This window comes from Lissotriton vulgaris, chromosome 7, assembly GCF_964263255.1.
Source record: "Lissotriton vulgaris chromosome 7, aLisVul1.2, whole genome shotgun sequence".
NCBI classification, from domain to species: Eukaryota; Metazoa; Chordata; class Amphibia; order Caudata; family Salamandridae; genus Lissotriton; species Lissotriton vulgaris.
Window position 1 is genome coordinate 1,359,502,667 of NC_141695.1, and position 22,588 is coordinate 1,359,525,254.

The 22,588-nt window shown below is 42.3% G+C and overlaps 1 protein-coding gene across 3 annotated transcripts in view; it reads right to left on the minus strand.

Moving 5' to 3' along the window:
- The window catches only part of HSD3B7 (hydroxy-delta-5-steroid dehydrogenase, 3 beta- and steroid delta-isomerase 7), a 496,942-nt gene that overhangs the window by 72,145 nt on the left and 402,209 nt on the right, over nt 1-22,588 (minus strand). The window lies entirely within an intron of this gene.

Here is a 22,588-nt window from a genome sequence, read left to right on the forward strand (position 1 = left end):
TTTATCCTGATTTGTCAGAAATAAAGCGAATTGTTAACGTGAATCCACCTGAATTGACTTTTAACCAAAGTTCATTGTACAAATACCAGATTGGTGCAGAATCTGACTCTGCAACACCAGAGAAAAGCCTGGATAAAATAGATTTAATTCAAACTCCTGTAGGACCATCAGATAAAGAATTGAGTGACTGGATTAAAACTTTGAAACTAAGAGAAAATGAACCAAAAATACTGGATGTAGCAAAACTAAAAGTGGATATGGAAGAATTAATTATTGGAACAATTGGTACAGATAGACTAAAAAAGTATCAGGGTGATGAACTTATGTTTATGTGTAAAAGAATTACATGGAAAGCTAAAACAGTGTATGATCAATTGGAGGAATTAGCAAGTGAATTGGGAGTGGAATTTTCAAAATTCAAATCATTGCAGAAATCATACGGAGTGGATTTTGCAGAAAGAGACATTGAGAATATGAATACTGCAGGAAGGTAGTTGCAAATAAAAGAGCTCATTGTGCTGTTGCGAAGATGGGGAGATGTAAATAAATGGAGACTTAAGTGGGCAAAGAAGAAGGAAGCGAATAGTGACAAATCCACATTAGCTTTTCCGGTCTTGGAAAAGGGGGCAGTAACAACTGAGTTTCCTATGAGAGAGATACCTGGAGGAGGATATGTACATGTTCCTTGGAGCATACAGGATATATTGTCATTTACTAATGATTCCCCAAGATTGAGAGAGAAACCGGTAGAGTGGTATCGACAAGTAGACAGATTTGTGAAAGTGTCAAAAGTTCTATGGATTGATTTAGATGGATTGTTTGACATAGTAGTGCCAGCAGATTTATGGACAGAATGTAAAATAGCTATAGATTGGCCAAGGGAAGAATTTGCCAGAGACAAAGTCACAGGAGCTACGTCACCAGATGTAATGCGGAAATATGAACAAGTGATAGTATGGTTGAAAAATAAACTACCTCCAAAAGAAACTGATTGGGTAAAAATAGACCACACAGGAGCCAAAATAATCTGTACATTCATTTTATGAAAGATTGCTGTTAGTTTTTAAACAGTATAGTGGTTATGATTAATTAAATGAGAAGGATATGAGCCATTTTATATACAGATTTGTGTATGGATTAAGACCAGAGATTGGAGACATGATTCGACACAACATGATAGGTTGGCAGTCAGGTACTGTGGATGATGTTTTGAGAAAAGCGAAATATTGCAGTGAAAAGATTGAAGCAAAACAGAAAAAGCTGCAAGAGAAAGCCATGTGGGCACAGGTAAAGGTAGAAGAACAGGAAGTGGTGCAAATGGAAAGTAAGAATGCAGAGAAAGAAGGAAACTTTAAGGGTAAACCAAAGTTAGTGGGAAACATAGATAAACTAAAGAAGAAGCATCCTTGTTTTAATTGCGGCAAGTTAGGGCACTGGAAGAAAGAGTGTAAATGTCCACCAAGAGTTAATGCAGAAAAAAATTCATTGAAATGGCAGGTGCAGTTTGAGGTAAATCCACAACAGCAACAACAGCAGATAGCAAATCAGCAAAGTCAGGTGCCACAACCGCCACTGCCAAACAGTGTAAACCAGCAGAGATACAGTGCAGAGACAGGATTCAGCGGAGGTGAACAGGTAAAAAGACCACAAAGAGTGAATGCATGTCCTCAGTATTGGTTACAAGAAGAAGGTGGCAGTGAGTCGGATGAAAGTTTATGACGATGCCTGAGAGAGGGAGAAGAGTGTGTGCTTGGAGTCACTCTTGAGGTAGATCAGTCTGGTCCATTTGTGAACGGAAAGGTGAATGATGTAGAAATAACTTTCCTAGTGGACACTGGTGCTACCCGTTCTACTGTTAGATCAGTGGAAATTCAAAACCTTCCTCTCTCAGGAGAGAGCATCCAAGTTGTAGGTGTAGCAAATAGACAGATACAAACCCCTTTGACAGACCAGTTGAAGTAGAAATTGGAAGTTACAAAGATATGCATCGATTTGTGGTGTGTGACAGTAGTCCTGTTAATTTGTTGGGGAGAGATATACTGTGTAAAATGAACTGTGCCATATATTGCTCACCAGATGGCATAGAATTGTAAACCCCAGATGAAGACAGTCTGTACAAAATGATGATGCTCATGATTGAGGCAGAGCAGACAAGTTATTTCCTGTTTTTGATCGAGAAAAGATTCCTGTTGAATTGAAAGAAGTAGTGAAAGAGGAAGTATGGGATTTTACTGGAAAAGATATAGGATTGATGAAAGGTGTTGATCCTGTAAAAGTTACAGTGAAAGAAGGTGCAAGTTACCCAAATATACCTCAGTATAAGATGACTGCAGAAATAATTGAGGGAATCACTCCAGTGATTGACAAAATGATTGAGCAAGGAATTCTTAAAAAAATAGAAAGCAGCCCTTGTAATTCACCTATCATGGGATTGAAAAAGCCAAACTGAACATTTAGAATTGTTCAGGACTGTAGAAAGGTTAATAAAATTGTTGTCCCATGTTGCCCAATTGTTCCGAATCCAGCAGTGATTTTGTACCAAATTCCTCATGATGCAGAATGGTACACAGTGATTGCCCTATGCAATGCGTTCTTTACTGTCCCATTACATTCAGAAAGTCAGCCAATTTTTGCGTTCCGATTCCAGAATTGTATTCTAGCATGGTGTAGAATTCCACAAGGGTACACTGAGAGTCCATCGATTTTTAACCAATTGCTAAAGAAATCATTAGAAAGATTGAACATGCATGGAGAGTCTGTATTAGTACAATACATAGATGATCTTTTGATTGCATCAAAAACAAAAGATGCATGTGTAACAGACACAGTAGCATTGTTGAATCATTTGGCAGAAGAGGGACAAAAAGTATCTCCATCCAAATTGCAGTTTTGTCAGAAAGAAGTACAATAGTTAGGCCATAAGATTGCAAAAGGAATTAGACAAATCTCTATAGAAAGAATCAGAATGATACAAGGAATGCAACCACCCAAAACTCAAAGACAAGTGAGAATGTTCCTGGGAATGGTAGGTTATTGTAGACAGTGGATTAGTGGATTTTCATTGATTGCTAAACCATTACAAAGATTGACAAAACAAGACATCAGAGACCCAATAGTTTTGACTAAAACTGAAATGGAAGCATTCGAACAGCTGAAAACAAAATTATGTGAAGCACCAGCATTGGGAATGCCGGATTATGAAAAAGAGTTTGAACTGTATTGCAGTGAGCGAGAAGGATGTGCAGTGTCAGTATTAATTCAGAGACATGGAAAAATGAGAAAACCGATTGCGTATTTCTCAGCTGTTTTGGACCCAGTTGCAAAGGCTTTGCCAGGATGTCTGCAAGCAGTAGCAGCAACCAGTGTAAGTCTGGAGCAAAGTGAAGGAATTGTGATGGGATTTCCTGTGAGGGTGTATGTACCTCATTCAGTGGAGATTCTCCTCACAAGAGCGAAAACACAATACATGACCAACAGCAGAATGTCCCGTTATGAAAACGTAATTTTGGGAGCTGAAAATGTGACTATTGCCAGATGTGTGAATGTTAATCCTTCTACATTATTACCTGACACTATTGAAGCGGAAGAGAAAGGTGAGCGTGATCATAAATGTCTGGATGTTCTTGAGTATTGCACAAAACCCAGGCCAGACATTAAGGATGAACCATTACCTGAATCAGATTATGTGATGTTTGTAGATGGATCGTGTCTGAGAACAGACAGGGGCATTTTGAGTGCTGCTTATGCCATTTGTACAGTAGCAGAAGTGTTGGAAGCATCTTGTTTGAAAGGAATTCATTCTGCTCAAGTAGCCGAGTTGATTGCTTTGATACGAGCATGTGAACTGGGAAAGGAGGTGAAAGTAACCATAGTGACTGATAGTCAATATGGTTATGGAGTTGTTCATGATTAGGGAACAACTCTGGTCTCAAAGAAGTTATTTAACTTCTGCAGGAACACCCATTCGGAATGCTGAATTTGTGAGGACACTAATTGATGTAATTCAACTTCCTGAAAGAATAGCTGTGGTAAAGTGTACAGCACACAAAAAGAATGAGGATTATAATTCTAAAGGAAATAATTATGCGGATGGCATTGCAAAGCATTGTGCGAAAAATCTAATTTCAATCAATCGAGATAAATCGAAAGAACATGTTCCGAGTCCTTTGATGCTAACCACTGTAGTTGAGACATGGCAGGAAGTGAAGCAGATACAGGAGGAGGCAGAATCAGAAGAAAAAGATATTTGGCTAAAGTCAGGATGTAGACAGAGAGAAGAAGATGACATTTGGGTTTACAAAGATGAAAGACCAGTAATGCCCGATAGCATGATTTCAGACATGGCTCGAATGTACCATAGTCAAGCCCATATTGGAAGAGATGCCATGATTTGTCTTTTCAGACAAACTTGGTATAATCCCAAGTTCAGGATGATTGCTGAAAGTTTGTGCCAAGGGTGTCTAGTTTGCCAACAGTTTAATCCAAACAGAAGAACCGTTGTGAGTTTGGGAACCATAGGACGGAAGGGTGGTCCATTTACAAGGGTTCAAATGGATTTTGTGGAATTGCCCCCATGCAACAGGCTTAGATATGTTCTTGTGATAATCTGTTTGTTCTCCCGATGGGTTGAAGCATTCCCCACAAGGAGTAATGACGGAATAACTGTTGCCAAATTGCTTTTACGAGAAATAATACCGCGTTTCGGATTCCCAGTGTCCATTGAATCAGACCGTGGACCACATTTTCAAAATGAGTTGATGCAGATGATCTGTGAAGCTCTGGACATTCGCCAGAAGCTGCATTGTGCTTACAGACTTGAGGCTTCAGGGGTAGTAGCGTAGGTAAATGGAACTATTAAAAACAGAATTGCAAAGATGTGTTTGGCGACAGGACTTAAGTGGCCAGATGCTTTGCCGCTTGTCCTGATGACATTGAGAAGTATTCCTGACAAGAAAACTGGACTAAGTCCACATGAGATTTTGATGGGCAGAGTAATGAGACAAGCTTATGTACCTGTTGACAAATTGCTAACGATAAATGATGATATCATATTGGACTACTGCGAAAATGTGTTTGATGTGGTAACGTCTGTGCTCCACCAGGTGGGAACTGAGTCAAATTCTAAAGAGAAAAATCCAGCTCATGATCTAGTCCCTGGAGACTGGGTTCGAGTGAAGGTACATCGCAGAAGAAACTGTTTGGTACCTCGGTGGCAGAAGCCACGACAGGTAATCTTGGTCAGTACTACTGCAGTCAAGTGTGCTGGATTGAAGAGGTGGGTACATGCCAGCCACACCATCTGTGTGCCTGCACCTGAATACCCATACGACGGTGAAAGTACAACTGAATCTGATTCTGAGGCTGAATCAGAAGAGACTCCAGATACTGAAGATCGACAGGAACGTCGACATCTGGAAGTATCAGAAGCCAGTTCTGAGTCTGAAGGTGAAGGTGAAAGGGAGATTGTGGAGATACCAGATTCCGAAGATCAATTTGAAGGTCAAGAATCAGTAAAGACAGAAACCAGTAAAGACGCGAAAGCAAGTGAAGACAAGGTCATTGAAGTGGAAAAAGCTGAAGAGAAATCTGGAAACTCTGAAGGCGGGAACGGAAATCCTGAAACTGGGGAAGAGGAAGTGACTCACGAAAAGGATGCGATTCCAAGTACCAGTTATGAAGGTGTTCCTAACAGAGTAACAGAAAAGAAAGCTGAATCTGATGAAGACAAAGACATTGTAAAGATCATCATCAATGACACAGTTGAAGATACTGAAAGTGAAACTGATGACAGTTCAGATGAAATTATATGAAGGAAAAGCCCAAGGAAAAGAGCTTGGAGAGTGGAGCATAACACGATAGAGCCAAAGACTAAGAACATCTGTAAAGGAGATAATTGGCCAAAAGAAACTGGTGGACTGAGATTCAAACTTGTGAACAAAGCAAAAGAGACAGATGAGCAAGTGAATGAGATCACTAGCCAGAGAGAAACACTGGGAAAGAAAATAGAAGATGCTCAAAGGCCAAAAAGAGTAAGACGACCAAATCAGAAATACAAATCGCCTGAGTGGACTTATATAGTCCTGCAACCGATTGCTGAAGTCAATAGTAGTCAAGAAAACTTGTACTGTCCAAAAGCAATTGGGAAATGTGAGTAAAAGAAGTCAGCTTAAGAGAAAATTGATTGTTATCCAAAGTTTATGATATTAAGTAAAAGCCTGTAGTCCTGTGAGACGGATATTGTAAATATAGAAGAGGTCGGAGTTGACACAAGGTCAAAGAAAAACTTGTTAGAGAAATAATTTATAATATAGATTAGAATAGAATTGACACAAGGCCGAAGAAAACTCTGCTAGTAAACTAATATTGTGGAATCTATAGGTGACATAAGGTCGAAAAAAATTGTGTTAGGGAAAATACCAACTAATAATCATAAAACAAAGTGTTCTATTTTTAGAAAATGGTGTAGATGTTGTTCCATTTGTATGGGATTATTGATAATATTATGGATAATTTTAGCTATTGCTATTCCTTTCCAGGATAATTTAACAAAATTAAAATCAAATGGGAGTTTGAATAAGCCAAGTGAGAAAGTAGAAGTTCATGAGACTCATGTGTATAAACCAGAGTTGCATCAGGATAGGTCTATCAGTGATTTCTCACAAAACACATTTTATAAGCTATTTCTTAAGTATATCAAAACCATGAATGTTGATGATTGCTATGTTTGTGTAAAATTGCCTGCATCAGAGTCAGAAGGTGTGACATATCATCACCTTCCTCTTACATATGGAGTAACCTGTAGTATGATTGCAAGTTTGTTTTATCAGGTTGGAAAATTGGAATACCATTATTCCAATGTAGATGAGATTTTTGCTAAATTAAGAATTGATAATTCATTGAACAAAAAGAGACCTGGAAAAGTTATGGGAGAATATTTCTTAGAAATAGAGGAATTGACTCATGAGTATGCTTTTAAACATAATTTGACATGTAAATTAAGAACTGAGGAAAATACTTTTCTAGATATGGTAGAAGAGAGAAGACTTGCTTACAAAAGAAGTGAGAAAGTAAAACATGAAAAATCAAAGTATTGGACATTTAATTATGAAAATCTGGATGATAAGAATGTGAATGTAGCTATAAACATAGATACACTAATGTTAGGGAAATTTTGTATAAGAAGAGACAATACTGTGTATGACAATTATTTTGTGGGTGCAAGTCAATGTAAAGAAACTTATAGAATTATAGGGGGTTGGGCATTTAAAGGAGGAAAAGAACCTGTTTTCCTAGTTGTTTATTTTATTTGTGGGAATAGAGCTTATTATAAGTTACCTGACCATTGGTATGGAACTTTTTATGTGGGATTGGTCTTTCCTAAAAAATGTCATGTAGATAGAGGTACTAATGGTAAACATGAGATAGGCAAAGTTCTTAGTAGAAAAAGAAGAGAGAGTGTATCAGAAATAATAGGTGATGTTTTTGGAGCACTGATACCAGCAGTGGGAATTTCATTCAATGCAAATAGAATCCGAAAATTGTCCACGATAGTTGATCGATTGTCAACAGATACTGCAGGAAGTTTCCTGATGGTTGATACTGAAATGGTTGTCATGAGAGCAATGGTAATGCAAAATCGAATTGCCCTTGATATAATTTTAGCAAAAGAGGGAGGAGTCTGTGGAATATTGAAAGTGCAACATTGTTGTACTTATATTCCAGATAAAAGCCAAACTTTAGAAAGGTATATCACAAACATTACAAATTTACATAAAGAGATTGAACCACTGGAGGTTGAAGGTGTTCTTGAGAAATTAGGTAGAAGTCTTACAGCAATTAAGCATTGGTTTCAGGAGATAGGTAGTTCAATAATAGGTAAAATACTAATTCCAATAACAATTATAGTAATAGTGATTTTTCTGATAAGACTATGTTGTATATGCAAAAGTAGAAGAGATTTTAGAAAAACAATAAAGAAGACAATTCAAGAGAGAAAAGCAAGAGAAAGAGAAAAGAATGAAATAGAGATGGAAGAAGTCAGAGAAAAGATTTTTAAAGAAATAAAGGAGAAGGATACTAGAGTATAGATTATACTAATATGAAGAACTTGAAACATGTTGTGAGAAGTTGGCCTGATATGTAGTGTTTCCAATTCTGGAACCACTTGGTATCAGTCCAAACAAACCCCAAAGATGTCTGGTTGTAAGTCAACCTTGTTAGACAAGCTATCCTAGAGGTAGCATGGACTAAGCAGCCTTAAAGGCTTAACTTAAGAGGTCGTGTTAAGCGAGCTGTTTTACCACATACAATCCTGTAATCAAATGAAAGGACACCACACAAGTATATATTATAAAAATATATGTATTTATTTCTAAATTACTCCCCAGTACTCTTTATGAGGAAAGGGGCACAAGCGTTAAATCAAAAGCACAGTATAACATACAAAGTTGCACAATTTTGGATGAGGGCCGGTGGCCACTCAAACCATATACTAAAAAAATGGTATAAGAGATACCAATCGAACAGTGGTTAGGCCTAGGGCCTAGAGAATCGCTGGGAGCAGTCAGGACTAGCAATGCTGAAGTCGGGAGTAGCCCACGCGACTCGGGTGCAGCACGGAAAGTGCGGCTTGCACCAATGCAATGTCAATGGTGCGTAAAAGTTACACAAAGTGAGTTAAAAGATACTTCCGCTGAACCGAGAGGAACAAAACTTTAGACACAGACCCTAGAGGTGTGTACCAGTGTGGGAACACCGGCGTTGCAATGTTACCTCACCCACAGGCCGTGGGTGCACAGGGTCGAAGTGGCGTCGGGATTTGACACGCAGGCTCTTGGTGCTTGGAGCTGTTGAAGCTGCAGGCGATGTGAAGCAGAAGTGTCCGGTGTGATCCAAGGGTGGATCGAAGTCGAAAAGTACCTGAAAGCAGAGGGGACAGAGTCTGGGTCACTCAGCAGTGACCAGGGTGGAACCAGGACGGAACCAGGCAATGTCGGGCACAATCAGGTGGTTGTCGAGAGGCTTCTCTCCGCTGTCACGTGGGCTCTGGGGCATCTGCGACGTCCAAGAGCAGGTCACAATCTGTCCCACGTAGGCTCTCGCCGTCAGCACCGTCGGCTTCAAGATTGCAGCAAACAGCACTTGGCAAAAGCAATCCACGCGGAACCGGGAGATTGCTTCTCACTCGAACCAGGAGGGTCAGAGTGGGGGCTCCTTTTTACAGGAGCTGGTGCAGATCTGGAGCAACCAGAAAAGCAAGTCGTATTCAAGTTTTCGTCGGCACAGGGGCCACAAGCCAGCTGGCAAGTGACCGGGCCAACGCGTTGAGCCAACACAAGCAGAAGGGCCCCACGCAGCACTCGTCGAGTGTGGAGGGGGTAGCTTTGGTGCAAGTGTAGCTCAGGGTGGGGGCTTCTCAAACCCCGGTGCACAGCTTCGAGGATCACTCGTGGGCTGCACGGTCAGCGTCTCGTGGCCTTTTCAAGATGGCGTGCCCCATGCTTCCGGTCACCTCCACTGCTCTCAGCTCTGCAGGGACTGTGGATCGGGCTGGGAGAAGGCAGGCAAGCTTGATCTCGTCGATCTCTGTCGCTCGAGTTCCGGCAGGAACTGCAACAAAGCAAGGGTCGAGGGCTGGATGGTGCCTGTTTGCACAGGGTGGTCACTCCTTGACCACAAGGGAGATTCTTCCATCTTCTATGTTGAATAGAATGTCGAAGGGTCCAGAATTCGTTTCTTATGTTTCTTCAGGATGATCTGAGTTGCATTGGCACTGCTCCCACTCTTATTCGAATCTGGTGGGCTGGACATCCTGCTAGGTCCCCTCCTATGGGTGGGACCCAGGAAGGGGGTGGTTACACCCCTTTCCTTTGATCCAGGCCGTGCTGGGACTGGGGCTGGAAGGCCCCAGAACCGGTTTGGCCGGATTATGCAAGGGGCAGCCTTGTGCTCCCCAGGCAGTATCTGGTTTCTTTGAAACCTCCCTGCTACAATCCACTATCTCCTGTCTGGGGTGGTTTAACACCGCCCTTCGACAGGAAACCCTTTGTCCAGGCCACCATTTGCTGAGTTTCGGTCAGCAGCAGGAGGCCAGACCCGTGTCTGTGGCAGAGGCATCCATTTTGTGGATCTGAGGCTCATTTTAAATCAACCGCGTTTCAGTAAAGTAACATGTCTTATCCCTCTAGAAGGGTGGAATGCTACCCCCGTCGCCAGAACTGGCGAGGGGGTAGTATTCCAATTCGTATGACACCTTACACGACATGTTTTGATAAAGCCAAACCAAAGTTGCTATATAACCGCAAGGATTATAAAGCGCTTAAGAGTATATGGTATGGAATTATCCCGGATCAGCTTAGGGAGTTGTTCCCGACAGCTGCAGACAGGCTCAGCTCATGCCAGAGCTCCATCTCACATAAAACCACGCACTCTGCCTCCAGGATTGATGAGGCCTTCCATAGGAGTGGCTTACAGGCTATATATGTGTCCAGATATAGGTTTAGATATAGGTATACTATATCTAAGCAAGGGGTGATTACACCCACTTGCCCCAGCTGAGTGATCAGCCAGTTGTGTCAATTTTAGATAGCCAGCCAGGGGTGGCAAAAGATATGCTGCAGCCCCTGGTAGGCCTTGGATGCACCTATGCCCTGGGCACCTATAGTGCTCTGTACAGGGGCTGATAAGGTGACCCAATCAATCAATCAATCAATCAGTGACACTTGTCTCAAGGCGCTGGGGGGGGGGGCGCTACTGCTCGAACAGCCAGGTCTTCAGCTTCTTCCTGAAGGAGAGGTGGTCTTGGGTCAGGCGCAGGTCGGTCGGGAGGGAGTTCCAGGTCTTGGCGGCCAGGTAGGAGAAGGACCTTCCTCCTGTAGTCGCTCTTCGGATGCGGGGGACGGCGGCGAGGGCGTGGTTGGCTGATCGGAGGTGGCGTTTGGGTGCGTAGAAGTTGATCCGGCTGTTGAGGTAGCTCGGGCCTTGGTCGTGTAGGGCTTTGTGTGCGTGGGTGAGGAGGCGGAAGGTGATTCTTTTGTTGACGGGGAGCCAGTGAAGGTCTCTTAGATGTCCGGTGATGTGGCTGGTTCGTGGGATGTCGAGGATGAGTCTGGCTGAGGCGTTCTGGATCCGCTGGAGTCTCTTCTGGAGCTTGGCGGTGGTACCGGCGTAGAGGGCGTTGCCGTAGTCCAGTCGGCTGGTGACGAGGGCCTGGGTGACGGTCTTCCTGGTCTCGGTGGGGATCCACCGGAAAATCTTCCGTAGCATGCGTAGGATGTTGAAGCACGCCGAGGAGACGTTGTTGACTTGTCTGGTCATGGAGAGGGAGGAGTCCAGGATGAAGCCCAGGTTGCGTGCATGGTCTGTCGGTTTGGGTGCGGTGCCCAGGGCGGGAGGCCACCAGGAGTCGTCCCAGGCGGAGGGGGAAGAGCCCAGGATGAGGACCTCCGTCTTGTCCGAGTTCAGTTTCAGGCGGCTGGTCGTCATCCACTCGGCTACCTCTCTCATCCCTTCGTGCAGGTTGGCTCTGGCGGAGGCGGGGTCGTTGGTCAGGGAGAGGATCAGCTGGGTGTCGTCGGCGTAGGAGATAATGCTGAGGTTGTGTTTGCGTACGATGGCCGCGAGGGGGCTCATGTAGACGTTGAAGAGAGTGGGGCTCAGAGATGATCCTTGAGGGACGCCGCAGATGACTTCGGAGGCCTCTGACTTGTACGGTGGTAGGCGGACTCTCTGTGTTCTTCCGTCGAGGAAGGAGATGATCCATTCCAGCGCCTTGTCCTGGATTCCGATGTTGCTGAGGCGCTGTACTAGGGTGCGGTGGAAGACCGTGTCGAAGGCCGCGGAGAGGTCTAGGAGGATGAGGGCTGCTGTTTCTCCATTGTCCATCAGGGCTCGGATGTCATCGGTGGCGGCGATGAGGGCGGTCTCGGTGCTGTGATTGGCTCGGAAGCCGGACTGTGAGGGGTCGAGGGATCCGTTCGTCTCGAGGAAGGCGGCCATCTGCTTGTTGACGGTCTTCTCGATGACTTTGGCTGGAAACGGGAGGAGCGAGATGGGGCGGTAGTTCTTGAGTTCGGTGGGGTCCGCTGTTGGTTTCTTGAGTAGAGCGCTGAGTTCGGCGTGTTTCCAGCTCTCAGGGAAGGTGGCGGTGTCGAAGGATGTGTTGATGATGTCTCGCAGGTGGGGTGCGATGACAGCGTCGGCCTTGTTGAAGACGTGGTGAGGGCAGGGGTCGGTCGGTGATCCGGAGTGGATGGAGTTCATCGTGCGGATGGTGTCTTCGGTGCTGATCGGGGTCCAGGCGTGGAGGGTGGTGGTGGGGGGTGATTGTTCGGTCATGGTGTGCGTTGGATGGTTGTTGAAGCTGTTGTGTATGTCTGCGATCTTGTTGTGGAAGTATGAAGCGAGGGAGTTGCAGAGGTCTTGCGATGGGGTGATGTCGTTGTTTCCTGCGCTGGGGTTGGAGAGCTCTTTCACGATGTTGAAGAGTTCCTTGCAGTTGTGTGCGTTGTTGTCCAGCCGTTTCTTGAATGCTGTTTTCTTGGCGGCGCGGATCAGCTGGTGGTGCTTCCGGGTGGCGAGCTTGAAGGAGGTCCTGTTGTCCGGTGTAGGTTCCCTTCTCCAGACTTTCTCGAGGGCTCGGCAGGCGAGGGCAAGCCAATCTAGTTATGCACCCAGGGTACATGGAATCCATTTTACAGAGAGAGCAGATAGCCTGGGGCCCTGATTAGCAGGGAACCAGGCCAACTAAGTCGAAAACCAGCTAAACACAAGGCAAAAAATCTGGGGTAACCATAGTCAGGTAGCCACCTTCCTACACATGTTCTGCTAAATTTTCCAAATTTTTTAGAGATGTTTGGTAATAGGATCACCAGATGAGGGAATTGATGGAGCAAGGGGGTAAAAGCAAAATTTTGAATACCCCTCTCGAGATCATCCATAACGTTAACATTCACTAATGGTGTGATGTGCTTGAATAACCAACCTTAGAGTAATATGCATACACGAACATATGGGAATATTAATCTTGCTTGCATGATGCAATTAAATTAGCTAATATGTGTTGTTTTTGTGATGTGAACTAATGCACAGCTTAATTATAAACAAGCGCAATTTAAATGAGCTTATTGTGCAAGTTTTGTACCAAAAAGTCGTTGGATATGTAAGTATAAAGCGCATTTATGTGGCTTATTTGCTAGGTAACAACTAATAGGGAAATATTAGAATGGTGGGAGGTAAACAGAAGGGTTTCATTACCATAATTAACATGAATTTGTGTTTGTTTTTATGATAGTTCCAAAATGTGGCTCGTGAGGCCTATACTGAAAATGGCCACTTTGATTCACTATGAGCAAGTTTTTGTCTGCGCATGTGCATCCTAAGCCTGCAAGCACGAGTGAGCTGACTGTGCTTGGATGAGAGGTTCAAGGACGCCTTGCCCCGGAACCTAGGATGGGTGCCAAGCATGGACGATGTAATGCTCAGAGCCTGAGAACTTTTCCCTATGTTTCAAGTGAAGGAAGTGCCTAGGCCACAAACTGTCCTAAACAAAGCCCCTTTATTTTTTCTGCTGATTCATCGTGAAAAACATGCTGTAATGATGAGGAAGTGCTCATCTACCCCAAATTTGTCCAATCAGAACTCGAATTTGTGATGTTAGTTACTTCTTAGATAGATTAAGCTAGGAAATAGTGTATAAAAACCCCTGATTTTGCTTAGAAGGGGTTGCTCTGTCCATTTCCTCTGGAGATGCTGCCGGACTGAAGATCGATTTCTGGATGTAAGACTTTACTTACTGACTGTTTATTTTTCTTCGCAGGTCTGTTAGGATAAGATGAGGGTGTAAACTAGGTATGTTAGGAGAGAGTGAATTTGGAACTATCTGTTCTTTGCTAAACTTCTTACTGAACTTTGAAATAAATGTCTACTTCTGAGCTTTAAAATAAATGATAATTTTTGAAAATAAAGTTAAAAGATTCTTATTGAATAAAGAAAGAAATAAATGTCTAAATGTCGGACATACTTAAAATTTGCTTTGAATAAAAATTAGATAAATGGAGAAGTAAAAGCTGGTCTTTGTTTTTTCCTACACCTAGTTTTCGTTCTAGCAGCTCCATTGCCATTATGGTGGTGTGTCTGAATAAAATGGTGTTTAAAATGGAACCATGGTAAATTGCTTTACATTGCAGGTGTAAATAAAATAGTTAAATAGGTTTAGACACTCCGCCAATGTTATAGTAGGACTCCCGGTTCATTGGCCAAATCTGTGAAGCCAAATTAATGAAAAGAGTAAGTGTGCAGTGTAATGGGCCCCATTGTTGAATATATGTGTGTTTCTGAGAATTCGGGGAAATGGCCATGGTGATTTAGAATATATTTTTGGAGTCCCGCTGTAGCAATAGCACTTCTCCAAAGAGCCACTGTAGGTACAATGCAAAGTTTTGGGCAGCATCTACGTATTCCATTAAACTCCCACCAAAGCAAACTTTGTCAATACTTAAACTAAATGGGCAATGTACTTTAACAAAAACCTGTGCTGCCTTGGTACATTCATCAGTCAAGGTGTACTTTTTTTTTGAGGGAAAGTCAAACCTCACACATCAATCAAGGAGTATGGCACCACTGTCCTGTTCGTCATCAGGCAACAGTGGGTCCATCTCAACTGGACTGCTTCAGTCCACCATTTTTAGGTCGAGCACCAGCACTTGCACTGTCTGCAAGACCTGTTGTATTCACTCTACCGAGTGAAATCCCACCTGCTCCTTACTATTGGTTCACTCCTGCTTTGGTGTTCTTTGCTGGCTCCTTTTTGGTTGATGTTCCCAATACATCACTTCCGTTTTTCGTTTGGGAGCACCGGCCAACTACAGTTTCATTACGCTGTAGGTCTATATATGTTCCTTTGGGGAGTATTTATTTTATTTCCTGCTGGTTCTTTGATGTGGGCTTTTCTTCCTCATAATCGTAATTTGTAATTTTATTTCCATTTCGCCATTGTTTACTTAATTTACAGTAAAAGTGCAGTGACGCCATTGTGTCTCTTTAAGGGAGCAGCTGTCAGGCTCAATGTGGTTGGTTGGTGAATATTGCACTGATGTCACCCGGTGTTACATTGTTGTGCGGTGCTGTGGCAGGCAGGGGTCAGCAAGCACCAAAATGACTGCAGAGTTTCACTGGTGTACACAGCTATACTCAGTGGGTACATTTCCTACCCATGTTAGGATGGAGATCTCGTGAAAGCTGCGGCATGTCTTCCAGTTATTGAAATGCATGCACTGTCCCGGGAAGGGCTTTTACTAAACCTATATGCTGGACGGGATTATGCAGTCCGCATGTCCTTAAGAAGTCAGTCAGGATGCTATTTTGTTCATTACATCACGAGCCCATACACTGCCAGCTGCTAGAGAAAACCTTCTCTCCACCACATTAGAGAAATAGTCTGTCTGAATTCGCAATTTTTAAGTTTTTGTATCTACTGACAACAAGGGGCATTTTTCTTCAGCCCAGCGACTTTCAGATAATTGACAGCCAGCCTAAACCCATTTGGCTCCTGGAGTAACGTTATAGGAGTTTTGTAAAACAATGCACCAGCCATTACAGTATGAATGGCAGTTTGGATAATATGTTCAAATTATTTAATAGGAACCACTCTAGTTTTCAGTTTTTTTCTTCCTAGTTGTCATGTTGCACAGATATATTGCAAGCCAGTTAAAGGATTATTAATGGCAGTTTATTGTGTAATCTTATGCTCTATTAGCGTTGCAAATAATAATGTTTGACAGATTCATTTTTTGTCAACAAATATCCCAGCAGTGCCATAAGTAATACAAGAAATCCACAAAGCAAGTAAAGGGTGCAGTTCCACAGGCTGTTACTAGGTGTCCCTGTGAAGTTGTAAACAGACCTCTATTAGCCACATAAAATACTGCACTGTAAATGCAATTATAAAAAGAAAGATTTAAATTAAGCACACTTCCAATAAACACAAATGGAAACGTAAGCTCAGCTGAAATCTTTTTTTTATAATTGCATTAAGGGTGCAGTACCTTATGTTGCTAATATGAGTCTCTTTGTGGATTTTATATTATTAGTTATGGTACTGCTGGGATATTTTTTGACAAAAAAATCTAACAAACGTTATCATTTGCAACGCTGTCAGCTCAACATTGCAGTAATGCGAGACCTATTACAGTGCAAATGCTTGTTTACATACTGGCAGGCTCACAGATGTTTAGCCAACATGTGTTCCACCCCTTTAAATGGGGTACAGGCATGGGACTTTCTCGAGGCATGGATGTCGATTTCCAAAACAGGTTCTGTTTATAATTAAGTCTGCCATCATGCCATGTGCATGGTACCACTGCGCAGGTTTTCTCCTCTGGAGTTCGGGTGGCACATTCTTCTGCCTGAGCTGGCCAAAGACTAGTGTATTCCGAGCTCGAGTTCTAATTTTATTTAACAGGAATTTAAGAAATGGAAAATGTGTTCTGTCTCCCGACGCTCACCTCGGCCAGGAATGTGAAGTCTGTGCAAAAGTACTTAAAGATGTTATTATGAGTCCCATTTTCCGTGTATGCAAAATAAATTAAAGAACAGCAGATGTGAAGGAATGGAAGAACCACACACGACCCTCAAGCACCTGAAGAAACACACGCTGGGCCAGAACAACAGTTTCAACCAGCATATTTTACATACTACTGCAGATCGGCCACATATATGGGCTTTACTATTACAAACGGCATATTTTTTGCAGTTGAATGGCACCATTCTGAAACGGGCTACGTTCTCCTCAACCCAGAAATAGGACAAGATTGTTCATCTCAGATTAATGCACTCGATACCAAGTGAGTTACCAGACACAGGGGCCCCATATGTTAGTTACCGTAAATGACCCTTTGCTTCCCCCATACTCTCAATGGTTAATTCCGTTCAGCGGGGCCGGTACTGGCCCCAAAAGCCACATCCACCCTTGATGTCTGATATCACTCAAGGCACCGCTGAACTAAGCTGCCAACCTACCTATGAGATAATTAATCACGTCTGTAACAGATACCCTTATCACCAGGGTATATTCTTGTGTCATGTCAGTAAAAACTGATGGCCCCTCACTGCTGCCTTAAAGCAGCCGAGACACTTATTCACTTATTGTTCCACATACCTCACAGACAGTGCTTTATGCTGTTGACATTGGTAATTGATGTTGAACTCTTCTGTGTTGTACATGTTGCAGTATAACGCTGAATTTCCACCTGATTATCCGTTAGTAATCCCTGCTATATCTTCACTCCACTTCCGGAATTACCACTAACCGAGGTCCCAGTAAAACCACTGGAGGGGAAATATTCAGGATTAAAAAAAAACGGGGAAATAGCATGCAGGAATGTGTTCCACGCAGTGATTTCGACAGTTTTTAGCACCCGAAATAGCTATATGAAGCACCACAACATAAAATTGCTCAGACCCTGTATTTATCGGGACACTTTAAAGGAGGGCCTTTAAAGATTGATTATTTAAATACTGAAGCGTGAAGTACCTAGCCTTGAGTTCTCAGGAGGTTCAGCGGTAGCAGGGTGGGACCAATGAAAGGAAGTGGTGAATGAAGGCCTCCTTGTTGAGTGTGAATCTACAGTCGGTGAATATGTCCTTACTAGAAGCACATCAACTTCCTTAGAATAGGCCACGTTACAACGCATGCTTTTTTAGAACACATGCCATTACAACCGGTCATTACAACGACTGCGTTGTTACATCGCAGACCATTACAACGCAAGTCATTACAACGACTTACTGTAGGGGGCGCTGAATGTTGGAATAGTATCATTTCCTATTCCATCTCCAGTCTGTGCAACAGTGGTGAAGGTGTTGAATTTAAAATCCAACACTTTCTACCCCCTATAGAAAGTCGTTGTAACAACTTGCATTGTAGTGGAATGCAATGTAACAATGCGGTCATTATAATGACTGCGTTGTAATGGCATTTGATGTTTAAACCTTGTTGTAAATGATATTTAGCACTTCCTTACAATGAAGCGCAAATGTAGTTTCCTAAATGAAACACAACAGGAAGCTGGTGTAGGCATTATTTCTTCCCTTTAGGGGACTGTACATCTTAGACTCCCTAGAGCTTATTGGCCCATCACAACCTAGTTTACATCCTCTGGTGTATCGGAAGCCAGACCCCATATTGCTGGCTGTACAATACTTCATTGTGTCCCACCACATCGCCTCCATTACATTATGAGGATGTTGTATTGTCTCGCGAAGATAAAGGTTGCCTTGACATCATAAACGTTAGTTCAGCAAAAGGATTGGGTGAGCAGAAGTGACATCACACACCTGCTTACATTATACACACTTACACTCTCACGTAAGCACACACTCACCCACAAGAACCCACACAACATACATTTAAAAGTATTTGTTTTACTTACGTCAGCTGCCAGGGAAGGTCATAGTCTAGCTAATTGTACACCTATTTTTTTTTTTTTTTACCAATAGTGAATAATGAGACATTATTCACTATTAGTGAAATACAAATGAAAGAAAACAAAAAGAGTGGAGCCCCAGCCGATGTCCACAAGGAAGAGATGACACTATGTTAATGACACTGATTGTGCCACCTCTGAGGTCAGGGGTCACACAAACATGGCCGAGGGTACCAAGGGGAAAGAGACAGGGGTCGCAGCTGTAATTAACGGCCATGCTTACCATAAACCTGAAAAATAACCCATACCGTGATTTTGTTTTAATGAGGACCTTTGGCACTGAGATGCACTGTGATTTAGCGGAGAGACTGTAGTGGTCAGTTTAAGTAGTAGAGACACTGTAGTGGGGGTTATGATATTGATAGATGTATCTCATGGATCACACTCATTATAGAGGAAACATGCAGATTAGTTATCAAGACATACAGTAAACTAAAGATGCAATTACAGAACTCTTCCAGTCAATCCAACACTGATGGAGCAGGGGAGAGACAAACATTTTTGTGTACCTCTTGTGAAATTAAGTTCTCAAAACAATAAAATGTATTAACTGTGTGGAGCATGATAATTAATCAACAAAAAAACATACACTGAAAAAGGTACACATGGGAATACTAACTGGCTGATTAGCAAACACAAATGTATTAATAAGGCGAAGAAGTCATACTAAAATAGTGCAGTAACGGTTAAAAAAATTAAATAGAGCTATGCATTTATGTTTTGTTTGAGTATTTTCGTGTCAAAACGAATACATTTGGTAAGTAAACGATGCATTTATGTCGCTTTTTGCTAAGTAACATCTAAAATGGGAAATTAGTATGGCTGGAGGTAAACAGAAGGGCTATATTTCTAAAATCTAATGTCTGCTTTGTTTGTTTTCATATTAGTTCCCAATGAGGCCCGTGCAGCCTAGTTCGAAATTGGCTGCTTATGCAAGACTTCGAAAAGTATGGCTCTACGCTTGCGCGACTGTACGCGAGAGTGCTTGAACGACCTATGCTCGGACTAAAGATTTCAAGGTCAGCTTGGCCTAAGACACCAGAGCTGTGCCAAAGATGCTTGAGTTTGAGAGCCTGGGAAAGTTGCATGCTGTAACTTCATGATGTATAAAAGATACAAGGACAGGATGACAAATTGCAAAATGGACAATTTGTTTTGTATGGGAATATGTGAAGATGACATTGCAAGTTTGGACAATGAGGATATGAGGTGATCTTCACCACCCCTCTACTGGACCAATGAGAAATGAGTGCGGACCCTAAAGTTTCAAATTTTAGTTAGATAGTTAGGGAAAAAGGGTAAAAAAGAGCCTGTATGAAAGAGAGAAAAAGGTTGGTTCCTGAATTTATTCTGCACCACGACATGCTGTAGGACTGGTTGATTTTTGGTTCAAAAGACTTTGAAATATTTATTTTACTTTAAATTTTGATGGGGCAAACAATTGAATGCGGAGTCCTGATGAGAGGTAGACATCAAGGAGGATAGAAAGGCAGTCAGCATTGGGAACCTGTGCCGTTTTAATCCTGTTTCTTCTATCAAAACTTGGTAATATAATTTTTACATTTCTGTTTCCTTGAATGTACTAATAAATATCAAAATTTGATTTAAAGTTATTTTTCCTTCTTGACTAATAATTTAGATACATGTTTTCAATACAAGTAAATGAGTTAGGTGCTCGTTTAAGAATAAAAGTAATGACAAAATAGATAAATAAAGATTAATGGGAAATTGTAATTAAGCTGGTCTTGATTTCCATCAACAAAATTCTACTAGCTGGTCCATCGGCCGAAACAGTGGGGTGCCTTGATGTTATTTCCTAAGAATCTAGAGAAAGAGAAATCCTTCATGTATGCATATGTATATAATGTATAAAAAATAAATTTAGTTTAATAGGGTGCTCCACTGTCCAGAAGCTCGCTTTCTAGTCTCACTGATCCGGGGGCACTGTGGTGTGTGAATGTGTAACTCACGGTGCAATGGGCCCCACTGATGAGTAAAGTAAGTTAGCTCCTGGGTAAATTTGAAATGAGTTGTGAGGGTTGTTTGAGAGCCGTGCTGGATCAGTCCTACAGGTGCAAACTTCTGAAAGGAGCGCCACCCCATAGCCCACCCTACCTTATAAGCTCAAGCCCATACCCCACGATGCAGGACTATCCTTAAACTGGACAAATATTTCTGGTTCCGGGTGAGAAAGCAGAGCTATTCTATACGTTACAGAGATTTAGAGGCTCAGGCATTAAAAAGAAGAGCTACACCTTAGGTTACATACATCTTACAGACGAACTAGACCACAGACTGCGTGGGTATCCCGTAGATTCACAGATCGTTCAGGCTATCCTACCTTAGTGACCCATACTTCACGATGCAGGGCTATCCTTAAGACGGACAGTTCTTGTTGGTTCCGGCTTAGAAAGCAGAGCTATTCTATAGGTTACAGAGATTTAGAAGCTCAGACATTAAAAAGAAGAGCTAATCCTTAGGGTACACAGATCTTTCCGGCGAATCGCAACACAGCCAGCTGCGGTATCCCTTAGATTCACAGATCTCACTGGTTCAGACTTTAGAAATCACGGTTATCACTTTGGTTACATAGAAGGCACATGCTTAGCCATTACCCTTAGCTTTCACAGTTCTTACAGGTTCAGGCTTTAGAAACCAGAGCTAACCCTTACGTAACAAAGATCTTACAGACTTAGACATCAGAAAGCAGAGCTTTCTCATAGGTTACATAGATTTTACTGGCTCTGTTTTTTTAAAACAGTTGTCGGTTAGATTACACAACTTTTACATATTGTCCATGGCTTAGATGGCAGAGCTAACCTTTAGGTTCACACAGATTGAATATATTCAGGAATTAGGCAATGTTATTTGTTGATTCAAGATATTTCACTAGTTTAGACTTTAGAAGCTGATTATTAGATACGTTAAACAAGTCATGAGGCTCGTATGCCATCCATATAATCTGTTTCTAAAGCCTAAAGTGGTGAATTACACTAAAACAATATATCCCCAAAAATCTACTTGAAACAGGGTACCCCTGATGTAGGAGGTACAACTAGTTTGTAACATCCATGTGAAATTGGACTCCATGATAGATGAAGCCTACGTTCTTAAATCACAACAAAAGCCGTCAGTTTACAAAACTGCTTGACTCCCTAATCCTCTCTCTCCTACGATGCATCCTTGCGCTGCTCAGGAGATTTTGCAGTTTGCCTCCATCCAGATACACTGCATGGTTAGACCTGCTTGCGGCAACTATTAAGGTGTAGGTTGCCTGCGAACCCAGCACTTCAACACCTTACATAGACATACAGCCCGACGCCTACCATACTAGTGTAAGTAAAGCAGAGTTGTAAAAATCAGGCAAGGAAATTTTAAGACGACCCAGGAACAAAAGCAACAGAGTAATGGAGGAAGACAAGAAAGAGGAAGACGGATCACAAATAACACTAAGAGATAGAGTGATTGGGCCTGGAAACAAGTAAATGAACCAGGAACAAGAGCAACAGAGGGATGGAGTAAGGCAAGAAAGGAAGAAATATCAGGAACAATAACAAATGACGGAGGGGTGAGCATGAAAACAAACCGAAGACTCAGGACTACAAACTATGTAGGGAGGTGGTGACATCTTAAACAGGCAAGCAAGAGATAAGAACAACAAAGGGATAAATGTGGAAAAGAGGCAAGAATCACCAAAATTATGAGTAAGTAAGAGAAACCGATGAGGAATCAAGGAAGTAGAACTCTGAACAGCACTATTGAGGAGGTGTAGGAAATAAACTACGAAAGCAATAGAAGCAATGAATAAGGCACACAGGGGAAGAAAGAGAGATTCCAAATAGGCTGAAAAACTGGCAAAGGAGCATCACAACAACAAATCAAGGCATCTCCTGTTCATGGAGGACCTTACATAAGTCTACTAGCCCCTAAACATGTCAGAAAAGGGACACAAACCAACAGCTGGTTCTTCAGCGAACTGATCGAACTTAAATTAGCTACAAAGGGCCCCGAGAGGACCAGGAGAATAGCCTACTCCACAGGGGCTGGTCAATTATATACAACGAAGCTTAAAGAATATACTACTGGGTTGCAAGAGGTTAAAATAG